Source organism: Vombatus ursinus, unplaced genomic scaffold (genome assembly GCF_900497805.2).
Source record: "Vombatus ursinus unplaced genomic scaffold, bare-nosed wombat genome assembly UNPS02014818.1, whole genome shotgun sequence".
Classification (NCBI taxonomy): domain Eukaryota; kingdom Metazoa; phylum Chordata; class Mammalia; order Diprotodontia; family Vombatidae; genus Vombatus; species Vombatus ursinus.
Genome location: NW_020954596.1, coordinates 45086068 through 45101456, shown reverse-complemented (window position 1 = coordinate 45101456; position 15389 = coordinate 45086068). Strand labels below are relative to the sequence as shown.

The 15389-nt window shown below is 36.4% G+C and overlaps 1 pseudogene; it reads right to left on the bottom strand.

Moving 5' to 3' along the window:
- Window positions 1-1190: 1190 nt before the first annotated feature.
- On the bottom strand, window positions 1191-2184 carry LOC114023802 (annotated as a pseudogene).
- Between the last annotated feature and the right edge of the window lie 13205 nt (window positions 2185-15389).

Genomic DNA, 15389 nt, shown 5'->3' with positions numbered 1-15389 from the left:
ACTTTCCCAGTCACCAATGGAGTGAAACAAGGCTGTGTGCTTGCTCCCATGCTTTTTAGCATGATGTTTTTAGCTACATTGTCAAATGCTTTCAGTGAGGGTGAACATGGCATCAAGGTCAGCTACTGCACTGATAGTAAGTTCTTCAACTTGATGAGGTTGCACGCCAACACCAAAGTGGAGATTTGCAGATGATTATCCACTCAATGCAGCCTCTGAAACTGAGATGCAACAAAGTATGCAACCATCAGTTACAGCAAATGGAGAAGTTTTGAATGCTGTGGATAAGTTCATTTACCTTGGTAATATATGTTCCAGAGATGTACATATTGATAATGAAGCTGATGCACACATTGCCAGAGGTAGCTCAGTGTTTAGGAGGCTCTGAAGGAAAGTGTGGGAGAGAAGAGGTGTTAAACTGGCTACCAAACTGAAGGTCTACAGAGGTGTTGTGCTGGGACAGTATACCAGGGCCATGCCAGGAAACTGAATCACTTCCATTTGAATTGTCTTAGGAAGATTTTGAAGATAACCTGGCAGGATAAGATACCAGACACTGAAATCCTTTCTCAAATTACATTGCCAAGCATTCAAACTCTACTTCAGAGAGCATATCTCTACTGGCTGGCCATGTTGTTTGAATGCAAAATGTATGCTTGCCAAAAAGACTGTTTTATGGAGAATTCACACAGGGCAAGCATCACGTGGTGGTCAGAAGAAGTGATACAAGGACACTTTCAAAGTCTCTCTTAAGAACTTTGGAATTGATTGTGTGACATGGGAGACACTGGCACAGGACCATTCAGCATGATGTGCTCACATCAGAGAAGGTGCTGTGCTTTATGAGTAAAGCAGACTTGAAGTAGCTCAAAAAAAAAAACTCACGATGTGCAAATTTAGAAAATCCACCCCAAATGTTCACCTAGACTATTTGTCCCCAATCTGTCATAGAACATTCCAAGCTCACATTGGTCTGATCAGCCACAGATGGACACACTATAACTTGACTTTAGTATAGTGATATTGTTTTGATCCTTTTTGAGAACGAAGGACAACAACCAATCAATAAGGGCGCAAGGACTATGAATGGGGCACGGGATCCCCAGGATAAAGAAATAAGTTAGGAATCGGGGCTCCCCAGTGGTGGAACTCCTTAAATGTCTGGGAATGAAAATCCATAGCTTTCCACTTTATTCCTTGGAGGCCATGTAGACCATGAAGGCTACTATGTGGTTGCTATAACCATACTCATTGTCATACCAGAAAATAAGCTTGACAAAATGGTCATTAAGGGCAATGCCAGTGCCAGCATTAAAGGCAGAAGAGTGGATCTTGCTGTGAAAGTCACAAGATACAACCTGGTCAACTACATAGCACAAGATAACCTTTGATGCTTGCTTCACCTCTTTCCTGATATCATCATATTTGGCAAGTTTCTTCATGTAGCAAGTCAAATCCATAACAGTTATGCTGGGAGTAAGAATCCTGAAGGCCATGTCTGTAGGCTTCTCATTCAGCTCAGGTCTGATCTTGCCTACAGCTTTAGCAGCACCATTGGAAGCAGGGATACTGTACTACTTATCACTCCATAACTTGAGGAGCCATCTATTATCTTCTGGGTAGCAGTAATGCTGTGGACTGTGGCCACTAGTCCTTCCAACAATATCAAAGTTCTCATGAATGACCTTGGACAGGATGGGCCTCACAGTTGGTAGTGAAGGAAACATTGCTGATAATTTTAAAGCAATTGTCATATGTCTCCCATCAGGACCATAGGGGCACCAGCAGAAGGAGCAGACATAATGATTTGCTTAGTTCCACCTTTCAACTGAATCCTAGTCTTTTCCATGATGAAGAAGATACCAGTGGTCTCTATACTCAGCCCTAGCATCTCCACATTTAATGTTGTTGGGATCATACTCCTAGATGATACTAAAGTGTTTTTTCCATTGATTGTCCATTCTTTGACTTTCCATTCTTGACCTTATCAATACCAGTGGACTTACCATGGGTGGAATCATATTAGAACATAGAAACTATGAAGTAGAAATCAACAAAAGAGTCCTAGATGGCTACAACATCCATTCTGCCTGAGATGAATGCTGCCCTAGTCACCAGGCTCCCACTATGGTCAAATCTATTGACTCTGACCATTACTATCTCTTTTCGGAGTTGCAGCTGCATCAAAGAATCCTTGCACCATGTTTGTAAGAAAGGATGAGAACTGCCATCACTTTCATAAGTCTAGATATCAACAAAACAATAAATCAAAGTCTGATTTGCAGCCTTTTTGATTCCTTAGGTGTGAATGCTCATACTGAAAAATGTAAGTATTGTCCAACTGGTACCAACTGACTCCAGCATGCCCCTGTTATAGTACATTTCTTCCTTTCATTAACTTCATTGGGGCATATGCCCAAAGATTCAATTTACTTTTCTTTTCTCCTCTTGGAATAATCTCCTTAATCTTTGAATGAAAAATGTATTTTATCTTATTGATTATAAGTAAACATATCAGATTCCATTTATTTTACAATGATAAGGTTGACTATTTCATTTTCCTTTTATGCTATTTGTTTATGAAGTCCTCCTGAAAGTTTACTTTCCTTCCATTCTTTATTAAATGGCAATGAATACTGCTTCTGCTTTTCTGAATATTTCTAATGGATTTGAGGAATAAAATTAGCGTAGGTTACTGTGCTTCTGATTATTTTTTTTTACATTAGTAGCATGAATGATGTAACAAGGACCAGAGAAATATAGCATTGGTTAATGTTATATTTTAGCCATGCCAAACTAAAGATAATCACAGAAATTTAGTTGAATTCAGTTGTGTTGATTCCATATATTCTGCATTATATTTTCTAGTGGTTTGTCCACTCTGGTTTTATAAGACAAAAGTCATTTATCTTCTATATTTTCCCAGAGGAAAATATTCACTAGCCTGATTTATATTATTTTCATTTGCATTATTCTTACATTACTACTGGTAAGAAGGATATAAATTAGTGTCATTCACTCCTTCCTGGAAAGGTAACCTAATTCAATTTCTGTATATCATAGATTGCAAGCAACTAGCAAGAAAATCAAAATTAAAAACACCAATCATCCACCTTGGATGATATCTGTTGGAGCCTTATTAGCAGTTTTCTGGGGATCTGCAACTACAAGGGATACACATTTATTATTGGCTATAGTCTACCATCAGGGTTTAGGAGGAAGCTTTAGGAGAAAAAGCTAGGTACAGTACAAAGAACTCTATCCTTCCTTCTCTAAATCTTAATTTCCATTAAGTAACCAAGAGGAGGTGAAAGTTCTACAAATTTACCACCAATTTTGCCTGTAGGAGGAATAACTAGGTAGGTAGAGTCCAAGATGGAATGTGTCAGTGATCTCTTTAAAATCTGAATTCTTAAACAATAATCTAAGAAACTTGCTCTGGACCAATTCAAAATAAATTTTATTCTAGTAGAAATGGAGGGAAATAAAACAGTGTCATTACAGCAGCAATTAGGATTTAGGAGCCTGCAGCTTTGCCATTAATTAGCTGTGTGACTTGGGTAAATCACTTACTTCTCTCATCTCAGTGTGTTCATTGGTAAAATAAGGACTTGATTCTCTCTGCATGTTTGCTATTGAAACTTCCTCCTGGAAAATGTCTCCTAGTAGATAGGTTACTGATCATAGAATCAGAAGACCTGGGTAATAGTTCCAGTTCTGAGGTATGATAGCTTCATGCTGTTGTTTAGTTGTTTCAATCATGTCTGACTCTTTCTGACCCCATTTGGGGTTTTCTTGGCAGAGAGAATGGAGTGGTTTGCCATTTCCTTCTCTAGCTCATTTTACAGATGAGCAACTGAGGAAAACAGGGTTAGTCAGCTTGCCCAGGGTTATACAGCTTGTGTCTGAGATGAGTCTTCCTGACTCTAGGCAGGGTGCTCTATCTACTGTGCCACCTAGCTGCCCCATAATAACTTGATACCCCAGGGCAAGTCACTTAATATTTCTTAACCCAGTTTCCTCATTTCCAAAACGAGATAGTGCTTGTACTATCTAACTCACAGAACTACTATGAAGAAATTGTTTTTTAGGGGTAGCTAGGTGGCACAGTGGATAGAGCACCAGCCCTGAAGTCAGGAGGACCTGAGTTCAAATTAGACCAAACACTTGACACTTACTAGCTGTGTGACCCTGGGCAAGTCACTTAACCCCAATTGCCTAAAAAAAATGTTTTTTAAACCTTAACATTTTCTATTGAGGTATATTCTTTTCTCTTATTGGTAGGCAGTGAATTAATTACTCTTTAGATCAATTTGGCTTAACTATTTTCTTCATTACAAAGGAGGATTCTATTTTTGGGGGGGGGTGAGGAAGAGATTTTCCAAAGTGTACTACAAAATAACTCTGCTTAAAAAAAGGTATTTACAAAACTTTAAAAAATTAAAAGTATGTTGTAGTTGTCATCATCATCATCATCATCATCATCATCATCATCATTATATGAATGCAAAGAAATCTGTGGGTCAGTCCTCTTCCCTCAACTGAAATCATTCCCCATGTTCAACACACTTGGATTGGAACCTTTCTCAAGTTTGTTTCTTCCACTTCAACACAGTACCTAAAAGAAAATGGCTAAATTTGTATTTATATAGTCATTTACATTTACATCATGCCTTTGCAATGAGGATGAGAAAGTGCAAATATTATTGAACCCATTTCACAGACCAGAAAACAGAGGGTTTAGGTGACTTGCAAAGCTAGTCACATATTGTTAGTAAGTATAGGATCAGGGCTTGGAATTTGAAGATCTAAATTTGAATCTAGAAAATTTTCCACTGCCTTGGGAACTTATTGCCTCTGATATTAGACTGAATGTAGCAGATATTTAAAATGTTGTATTTTGTTAAATCATTTGAAGAAAAGGAATGAAATAATCTTCTGAGATTATACTGTTTAGAGGGAAGACAAAATACAAAGGAGCCATACTCAGACATAAAGTAACATTTTTGTTCACTGAAGTGTGTTACCACCCAAATGCACAGTTACATTACTGTATAAGTCTAGGTCTACTGGTGTTATTTTTAAAAAATGATATATTTTGTTTTATTTTATTTTATATTTGTCTTCCCAATATGTTAATTCCCCTTTTCCAACATAAACTATCACTTCACAAAGAATAAAAAGAAAGATAAAAAAGGGTATTTCAGCAAAAGTCATTAACATATAAATAGATTCTGACAGTATTTTTAGCATTTCATACCTATTGTCCCTCACATCTGTGAAGAAAAAAGGTAAGTGAATTCTCCTATCTCTTTTTCAGGGTAAAGCTTGGTGATTGAAACTCCATGGTGTTTCATTTTTTTTTTCTATCTACATTGCTATAGTCATTTTGTATATTGTTTTTGTGGTTCTGCTACCTTCATTCTGCATCAGTTCACAAAAGTCTTCCCATACTTCTTTGCATTCTTCACATTCATTATTATTTTTTCCAACATAGTGATATACTATAGCATTAATGTGCCATAATCTGTTTAGCCATTCCCCAATTGATGGGAATTGTTTCTAGTTCTTTGCTACTACAGAAGTGCTTCTATAAACATTTTGGTGCTTATAGGACCTTTCTTTCTTATCTTTGACCCCCCTGGATTATAGCCCTACCAGTGGGATCTCTGGGTCATAAGGAATGGGTGCTTTGATCACTTTCTTAATATAATTCCAAACTGCTTTAAAAAAAAATTACACCAATCCATAGTTCCAACCACAGTGAGTTAGTGTGCCTTTCTTTCCATAATCCTTCCAACATTAACTATTGCCCTATTTTGTAATTTTTGTCATTTTGCTACATGTGAGGAGAAACCTCATAGTTGTATTGATTTGGATATCTATTATTATTAGTTGACTTGGAGCAATGATTGTTAATAGTTTCCAATTCTTTTAAGAACCATTTGGTCACATTCCTTGACCATTTATCCATTGATAAATGGCTCTTGGTTTTACATATTTGTGTTAGATGCCTATCTATTTTGGATATTAGATCCTTCTTAGTTGAATTTAATGTAAAGATTTTTTTCCTAGTTGAATCCTTCCCTTCTTATGCTAGTTAGGTTGATTTTGATGGTGTACTCATTTCCAGATTTAACCTATATTTAAGTTTAATTCTTCCTTTAATTTAAAAGTATTTAGACTCATTACTAGACAGATGACATAGGTCAAGGGGGTTGTGAACATAGACAAGTCATCATTGTTTTCTTGTTATGTCTCACCTTTCCCTCACCCAACATTATCAATTGAAATGTGCAAAGACTTGAAGACAGTGGTGAAATGATGACTAATCAACCAAGGAAAATGTATTTAAGTATTTATTATGCACCAGAAATTTTGCTAAGTGCTGGGAATACAAAAAAAGGTAAAAACACATTTGGACTCTGTGCTTAATCTTCCAGAGCAAAGAGGGCTATATATCCTTCTCAGAGTTCTAGGTCTATACCTGATGGGCTGGGGTGTCTTTTTCATAATGCTATCAGTGTATTTTCCCTCATTCTTAGTGATTAATGCCACAGCTCCACTTAACCTGACAACAGTTTTTTCACGGGGTCCTTTAGTATCAAGAGAATACTTTAAAGCTATAGAAAGAAAAAAAAAGTGCTAACATTTTCCCCCAACAGCATTTTGATAACTGGGAAGAGTTAACTCAGACTTACCACAATTTTTCCATAGCTTTGGTTCCACCAAATTCATATCTAAATGAGGATGAGCCACTGGATGAATTTTACTGGATAGGTCTTGAGGTTCTTCAATCATCATGTGCACAATGCTGGACTGGATAGCTATGAAACCTCACAGGGGCTCTGCTCCTAAACTTCCTGAAGGCTCATCCTCCTGATCTTTCAAAGCTCACAAGGTCATAACTGTCTCTAATGTCCTTTACCTAGAACAGGAAAAAAGAAATGTTGAGGCAAAGGACTAAGGCTTTAGTTCTAAGCTTTTATTCATGGACCACATGTCACTTCTGGATGGGGAGAGTTCCAGATATCTCTTATTACAGCATCATCTGTCACTGGAATGCAGCCAAGCAGGAAGGAGTCAGACAAAAAAGGACTGGATCTGGATAACTAGCTCCTTTTGACTTTACCCCAGTACTTACTATGCAGTCAATCAGGAAGGATCCTTTTCATTGTAGTAGACTGGAACCAGTTACACAATATCTACACATGATCCAGATTTCTCCAGTTTCATTATATGCCATTATAATGCCATATATCTTCAAAATGGGCTTTTCAGCCTCTTCCATTTGGGGAATTGCATCAACTGAGCATGCTGATGCCTGCTTACCAGCCCCCATAATATTTTCTCTAGATTTATTGATCTAGCTAGCTAGTTATAGCTATGCCCCTGTTTCATCTAATCAAGTCCACACAAATGTGATCCCTGACTTCAAGAAACTTGCATACTTACAGAGGAGGTATAAATAAATATGTACATATGAGATACATAGGATAGAAGACAGGTAACCTTAGAGAAGAAGGCTTCAGTGGGTAGGGAGACCTGGAAGGCCCCATCAAAAGGTAATGTTTGAGCTGCCTTAAAAGGAGTCAGGGAAGTTAAGAGGATGTGAGAAGAGAGACCGGTCCAGGCAGGAGGTAGAGTCAGTGCAAAGGCGTGGAGAGAGAAGATGAAGTCAAATGATTTCTCCATTTGTTTCTTTCTGTGGTTCAGGAAATGCAAGTGGTTGGCATGAAAAGTTTAAGCCAGGAGGGACAAGACCTTTATGGTCTTTTGATGCTCCTCAAAAATGCAACTTCTGGGGCTTAAGAAGCCTGATGTTTTCCGAGTTGGAAAAAATCTTCCTACCACAGAAGTCTTGCTTGGGAACAGATTGCACTATTGTTCCCTCCTCTATCATTGACTGATATAAAGAAGATATCATTGACAGACTTGGGCATCTGGGCTTCACCTTGCTTGTTTGTTGTTTTTTATTCTATTAGGAGCCTACATCTTTTAGTCTTATTATTCCTTACAAAAAAAGTCACTCTTTCCCCTTCTATTTTCTTATTTCTTCTACCTGTAATGCCACTTGAAAACCGAGGTACTATTTCAGGGCAAAGCATTTGATGAAAGTGAATTTTAACATAAATCACGTCTTGATCTGGTTATTCTTACTTTGTTTCCAGTTATTTTGTGATTGCAAAATGTAACATCTTCTTCAACCTTTGTAAAATAACTGAGTGGAAGGTAGTCTTACATTTTTCTTCATATGTGTTGAAAAAATAACTCCTTATAATCACTCCAAGAAACAGTAAATTCCAGGAGTTCAATTAATATGAACTGTATGTATATGCTACTCAACTTTAGTTGCATGAGTAAAATGAGCAAGAGAATTAAGACTAACAAAACACTGCACACTTAATAGAGATGTAGTAGAATTGTTACTCCGAGTTACACTGTTCTCTCTTTCCTACAATGACTTCAAATGCAGTACCTTTTCATGGGGAAATGACCTTTTTTCCCCCTAGGAAATGACCAGAATCTTAGCTATGCCTCAGCTAGGGCCACAACTGTGGTGAGATAGTCAGGCTTTTGTCTTAGGTGTCAACATCTAGGAAGATGAAATACCTGTTCGCGATGACTGCTCTTCTTGTACCTCCCTAGGGTCTTCCACTGCTCTGGATCCCCATTTAGAAGAGTGACTAAGATCAGAATTGAATTATCCTCCACCGCTATCCTCTGTCCTAAAATCATCTGCCCTACTTCTCTCACACCATGGTCATTTTGAAACCAAATATTGTAAGTTCATTGGTAGGGTTGATTGGCCTCAGAAGGTAGCTGAACTTGAAGGCTACCCATAATTTTTTGTCGTTTCCTCCCTCCCTCCCTCCCTTTCTCTCTCCCTCCCTACTTCCCTCCCTTCTTTCCTTCCATCCTGTCTTTCTTTCTTTCTCTATTTTCTTTCTTTCTTTCTTTCTCTTTCTTTCTTTCTTTCTTTCTTTCTTTCTTTCTTTCTTTCTTTCTTTCTTTCTTCCTTTCTTCCTTCCTTCCTTCCTTCTTTTCTTCTTCTTTCCTTTCTTCTGAAATTCTGAATTCTCTAGTCACCTGGAATTCTAGAAAATAGTTTAATATTTGTAGAATTAGTTTATGTTAACCTTTCATGTAAAAAAAAGCAGTACCTTAAGTCTATTTCCTTGTGTCCTTAAGAGACCCTGCTGACCATTCTACCATTTTTTATTTTATTAATTTATAAACCATTTTGAGGACCCTTGTGGTTTTTAGCCACAGCCCTAAAGTAAAGAAATTTTATACAATCTTCTGAAAAGTGGTGACACTGAGTGACATGGGCTAAAAATATGCTAAAGGCACACTACGCTTTTACTCTGGCATTGTTCCATAACATAGGTTACAATCATGCTTTTACCTGTAATTCAGTCAAATGAATAACATAATTAATTGTGGTATAATAAATTTTTGCTCTCTTTTAAGTTTTTTTTATTTCTATAGATTTATATAAAAAAGTACTTTCATAAAAAAAAAAACAACATATGGAATAGAAAATAAAGACAACGATTACCCGTCTTGCTAATTTTAAATAAACACAACAAACAATTGGACAGGATTCCCCATGCACCCTCCCCCTCCTCATTACTAAAATTCAAAAGATACAGATGTTGCAATTGGCATTTAGAATTCATGTTGTAATCTTGGTTGTTTGAATGGATGGCTGGATTCCCTCCTCATCTCTATTTCCTTGCTTCTTTCAAGTTTTGGCTAAAATTCTATCTTCTATAAGAAGTCTTTCCCAATCCTTCTATTTTTAAAAAAATAAATACAACAAACCAGTTGAAAAAATACTCTGTACCAAAACAAAAATCAGACAACAACACCCTAAAGTTTTAAAGATTTCAGTCTCTCATATTTAGAATTCAAGCAACAGTCCTGGTTATTTAAATAAATTGCTAGCTAGATTGTCTAGCAGATATTTTAACCAGACTTGAACAGAAGAATGACAACTTGGCCCAGATAGAAGCAGATAAGGCTTCTCATGAACAAGCTCAAAATCCAAAAGGGTCGGTGATTTCATTAATATTTGTATTCCTTCCAAGGATATGGATTGTGAGCCATCCTTGCTAGCCCATCCTTTATGACTCCTATCCATATTCTGTCTAAAGTTTGCCATACAGAATTCACCCAATATTCTGGAGGCTTTTCTCATTTTTTTTTTACATCAAGAAGATGCCAATGGCATACTCAGGCTGGCCTTTGGTTATTCTTTACTCTCAGAATGTCACCAGCTTATCTTCTCTTTTATTTGCTTATGTCTTTGATTATATCCATTTCTCCATTTTTCCTTAAAAATTCTTCTTATGTTGCAGCCTACTTTCACCCATCAAGTGCCTCTCCATTGTCTCTTGGTAACCATTTTTAACCCTTCAGAGACCTTAGTAAGGCATGAGTTGCAGCAACTACCAAAGTTCCTCCCCTCGATGTAGTATCAGGTGAGGTTATACATGTTGTCATACTCCCTTTTGGGCTGCTGTGAGAGTCTTCTCTGTAGTGTACCATTCTAAGTCCTGTATGTCATTCTCTCTGGCATTTTTTGGTTACCTTCCTTTCCTGCCATGGACAAATCACTTCTGAGGCATTCATATTCATTCTGCTCACATTAGAGGACCAACAATCTCTCTAAATCTCTTTTGTTAGGGATGCTTTAAAGAGTTTTGTACCTAATTGAAATTAGACCTTTCTTTCTTCTATGTGGAGAAAAACTACTGATCATTCTCTCTACCTTTTCTTGATGAGCTTTATTTAGGTTCAGCCTCTATCTTGTTGAGTTTTTGCTGCAACAACATTGCTTTATTACCTTTTACCATATAAAAGCTAATCAAATTCATGGGGTGTTTTAAAGTGATTAGCAGGGAGGTAGTTAACTTCAAAGCAATCAGTATTGTTAGCCTTTATATTCAAAGATGATATTGAAGTTACCTTGGGACAGACATGGTGTGTGGCCAGGAAAACTTTCCAATACAGCATAGGAAACAGCAGCCTAATAAGCATTTATTGTTGGTTTTGACAAAGACAAAAATTGAGAAAGAGAAGATGCCCTTAATTATAGCATATAGGTAAAGATTCATCTTGGACCAACATTATCCATAAATGGGATGCTATTAACCAATTCATTAATTGGAGACCTACTTCTAATTCAATTGTGAAAGATAATAACATTAGTTTAGATAAGACACAATAACCTCTTGGGAAATGTCATCCTGTGAAAATATCAACTGAAGGTAGATCCTTGCTAGGAAATGTAAAAACAACAACATGGAATTCACAAGGCATTGTAAAGGACAGTAATGATTACAGTATATACAATATTATTTTATGTATTTTATACTCACTATAGTGAGTACAGCCTAAATAGATGATTTTAATTGTCAATAGAGACATAATTAATGACACTAATTTATTAATTTGCCAATAGATATTTCTTATGTAAGCCAGCCTCACTTTTGTTTTTAGTTATAACATCTCTATATAAAAAAGAGTCCCAAGAAATAGGCTTATTCATTTTAAAGCCCTCCTCCCAAGAGATGCATGAACTTACATGAGGCTTTTGCTATTAAGGATTTGGAAATAACACATACACACCAAAAGATTTTCTGACCTTGCAGTGCTAATAAAATGTTTTAATGGATCAGGATTAGTATATCACGTGGGTGGATAACTCATTGAGCTAATTAGATACCCTTCTCCCAGGGGCATAGTATGACTTAGTGGAGTGTGTTTTGTATTAAGAGTAAATCAACATTGTTGTGGGCAGGAAAGACTCATTTCTGAGTCATTTTCAAAACTCTGCCACCTTGACTTTGCAATAAAATTCTCCAAGTTTATGACTCTTACAGCTTGTAAAAAGGAGTATAGGAAAAGGAGGAATTGATGCCACATATAATCATACTATAGCCATAGCACGCCTACTTTAAACATCAGAATGGACTCCTGAATTATGGGAGTACAGCAGCAAAGCTATTAAGGTCCATGTCTATAAATGAACAGCTGTGAATAAGTTATTTTTATTGGAATTGGACCCCAAAGAAAGAGATCTGACTGGCATTTTTAGTTGTCTCATGCTTTTTACAATTACATACCAAGAATACTTTTTTAGTAGAAAAACAGTAAAAAACAGCTTTTCCCCCATTCATTTGGAGGTAGAGAGTGAACCTGCATGAGTTTGAAGGGAGGAGGCAGAAGAAAAACATAGAATATATTATAGCAATCCATAAGCTCTTGTGGATAAATATAGAGAAAAAGGAAAACTCTTCTTTAACCCTGACCTGAATTCTTCTTGTGAATAATGAAGGGAATTTCCTAGACTACTTCAGACTTTAAGAGAAGCAGAAAACAGAACAATAATATGCTATTACATCTGCTCTGTCCCTATCAATGGACCATATTCTCTTAAATATTATATGCTCCTTTTTTTGCATTATATTTATTCTCAGGATATTTTTTTCTGCCTAAAATGACCTCTCCATGCTTCTCCACTAATTTTAATGTATTGTTCCATCATTTCAGTCATGTCTAACTCTCTGTAACTCCATTTTGGGGTTTTCTCAGCAAAGGTTCTGGAGTGGTTTGCCATTTTCTTCTCCAGCTCATTTTATAGATGAAGATACTGAGACAAACCGGGTTCAGTGACTTGCCCAGGGTCACACAGCTAGTAAGTACCTGAGGCCCAATTTGAACTCAGGAAGATGAGTCGTCCTGACTCCAGGGCCCAAAACTTTATTCATCATGCCACTTAGCTGCCCTAATTTTTACTTCTCAACATGAAATTATAATACATGTATGTCAAACTCTTTTAAAAATCATAGAAACAAGGAGCTATAAGAAACCTTTGAGATTATCTTTCCCAGTCTCCCCAGTCTACAAAGATTAGGGGAGTAGTCTGAAATCTTCATGGAGGAGTTGGAATTTGAGTTGGGTCTTGGAAGTATGGGTAGGATTTGAATAGACCTAGAGGAGAGAGTACTAGGCACATAGGAATTTCTTTATCTCCTCTTCTTCTGGTATCTGGTTGATTTACAGAATGAGGAACAATATTAATGAAGAATTATTCTAATGTTTCTACCAAATTTTGTCTAATTCTCCCTTAACAGTTTCCTTCATAACATATATTAGCTATTTGGAATCATTTCTAGCCACTGATTTTCAAATGCAACATTCATAAGACTGCACTTGTAATCTTGGAAAAATCAGAACTAGTTGAATGACTGAACCTAAAGAGCAATGATCTCAGCTTGAAGGGAGGTTACTATCAGACATATCTGTGATACTGTCTTGCTTTCTATTTTTATCATTGACTTAGTTGAAGGCATGAATGACACACTTATAAAATGGACAGATTACAAAAAGCTAAAAGGCCAGCAAATATTCTGCATCCATATTCTTGATCTAGGTAGGTTAGAATAGTGGACTGAAGTTAATAAGATAGAATTTAAAGGGAATAAATTTAAAACCCTATATCTATGGGTTCAAAATTTAAGTTGTATAAATATGTGAAAGAAGAGACAAAGGTAGTTTGTGTGCAAAACATCTCAAGATTTTAGTGGTCTGTGGCCTCAATTTGAGTCAGGAGAGTTACATGGAGGCCAAAAAAATTGATTTGATTTTTGACTCCATTGACAGAGGCTTAGTTTCCATAATAACAGAATTGATAGGCCTACTGTACTCTTCCATGTTCAGATCACAATTGGAGTTTTGTGATTGGTTACTGACTTTTCTATTGCCATAGAGTTAGTAAAATACGCAGGAATAAGGACTGGCCCAGTGATTTCATTGATATAGGAAACCCCTGAATGAGGAGATTCTTTTTACCAAGGCAGGTCAGCACCATCTCTACAACTTACACTGTTAAGAGAGTTTCTTGGGGCACTGAGAGATTAAATGACTTGCCCCTGTCACACAGCCATTATGTGTCAGAGGAGATACTTGAATTCAGAGTTTCTTGTCCTCAAGACCAGCTCTCTATCTACTATACCTCACTGTCTCTCTAGCTGTCATAGCTAGTAAATGAGAAAAACACAACTTTCTTGTGTGCCAATTCAGTGCTCTTTCTGCTATATTATGCTGACTCTCTTTTGATGTGAGGTCTTAAATTCCTAAGAAAACTATAAATTCCTTGAGAATAGGGAGCATGTCCTCAATGGCTTTTGTTACTCTCATAGTGCTTAAAACAGTGCTAACATACTAGTTGCTTCATAAATACTTAGTGATTTTATTTGGGACCATAAGGCTCAGATAGTGTTCAAATATAATGGCTAGAATGTTTCTTCTCTGTGTCAGGTGGAGGGTAGGAGGTAGAGAAAGGAACATTCACCATAGAAGTGATGAATGAGTCAAGGAAGAGAGGTCAGTGCATTGAGATTAACTTAACAACTCCCTTCTTCTACAGTTAGGAAAAATTACTCTTATTCCTATTAAATTCATGGAAAGAGACTTAGATTACCTTTTTGTTTGGTTAGCAGTTCTTTTCTGTTTGATCCTGTTTTTAAGCTACTTTTCTAGGTGTGTTGCTAATAGGTTTAGAATAGTTAGAGCTTATGTGTGTATGTCTGGCCTGTGTTTTACAGAGTTTCCTCTTTAATTAATTTAGCTAAAGGTATCAATACATATGACAATAAAGTTAATATATATATATATCATATATATATATAAGATTCAATATACTATCTCAAAGCAGTATCCTGAGGTTTAATTAGTGAATTCTTCAACTACTTTAAGAACTACAAGGTAATTAAAATGAAGATTAGAAATAATAATAAAAAAGTAATTTAATTATATAATTTATACCAAATTATTTATGCAGTATAATTATAACTTTTGGAGTTCAATTTACTTTTGTATTTTGAAGATCATTTAAGTTTTATTTGTAGTTTATTCAGTAGATAATACGATGAGTCTATGATCACATCAGCATAAACACTCTCTACATCGATGGAAATTGAACCTACCCTTGCCTAATCAGTTCATGTGATGGATGTTATGTCTGATCCACTGATACTCTCTACCTATTCTCATTCCTCAGTGCTAAGCACACATGTACTATCTCTAACTCTCCCATTCTAGTAATAATGAATCCTGACAATTGAAGAAGGAATCCCCCTTCCCAGCAGCAGACCCTTCCCAGTCTGTTCTCTCTTTTCCATTTACCTCAAGCTTAGCCTTCCCATTCTATTGTCTAACTCTAGGTCTAATTGTCTCTTCTATTTTGCTCTCTGGAAATTCTGTGCTATGATGAATAAATTTATTTCATTTTAAACTTCTTATTTTCCTTCCATCTTCTCTTATTGAGTCCTGGTTCACTTTGGAAGATATTGCATCCCTTTCCAATACTGGTTGTA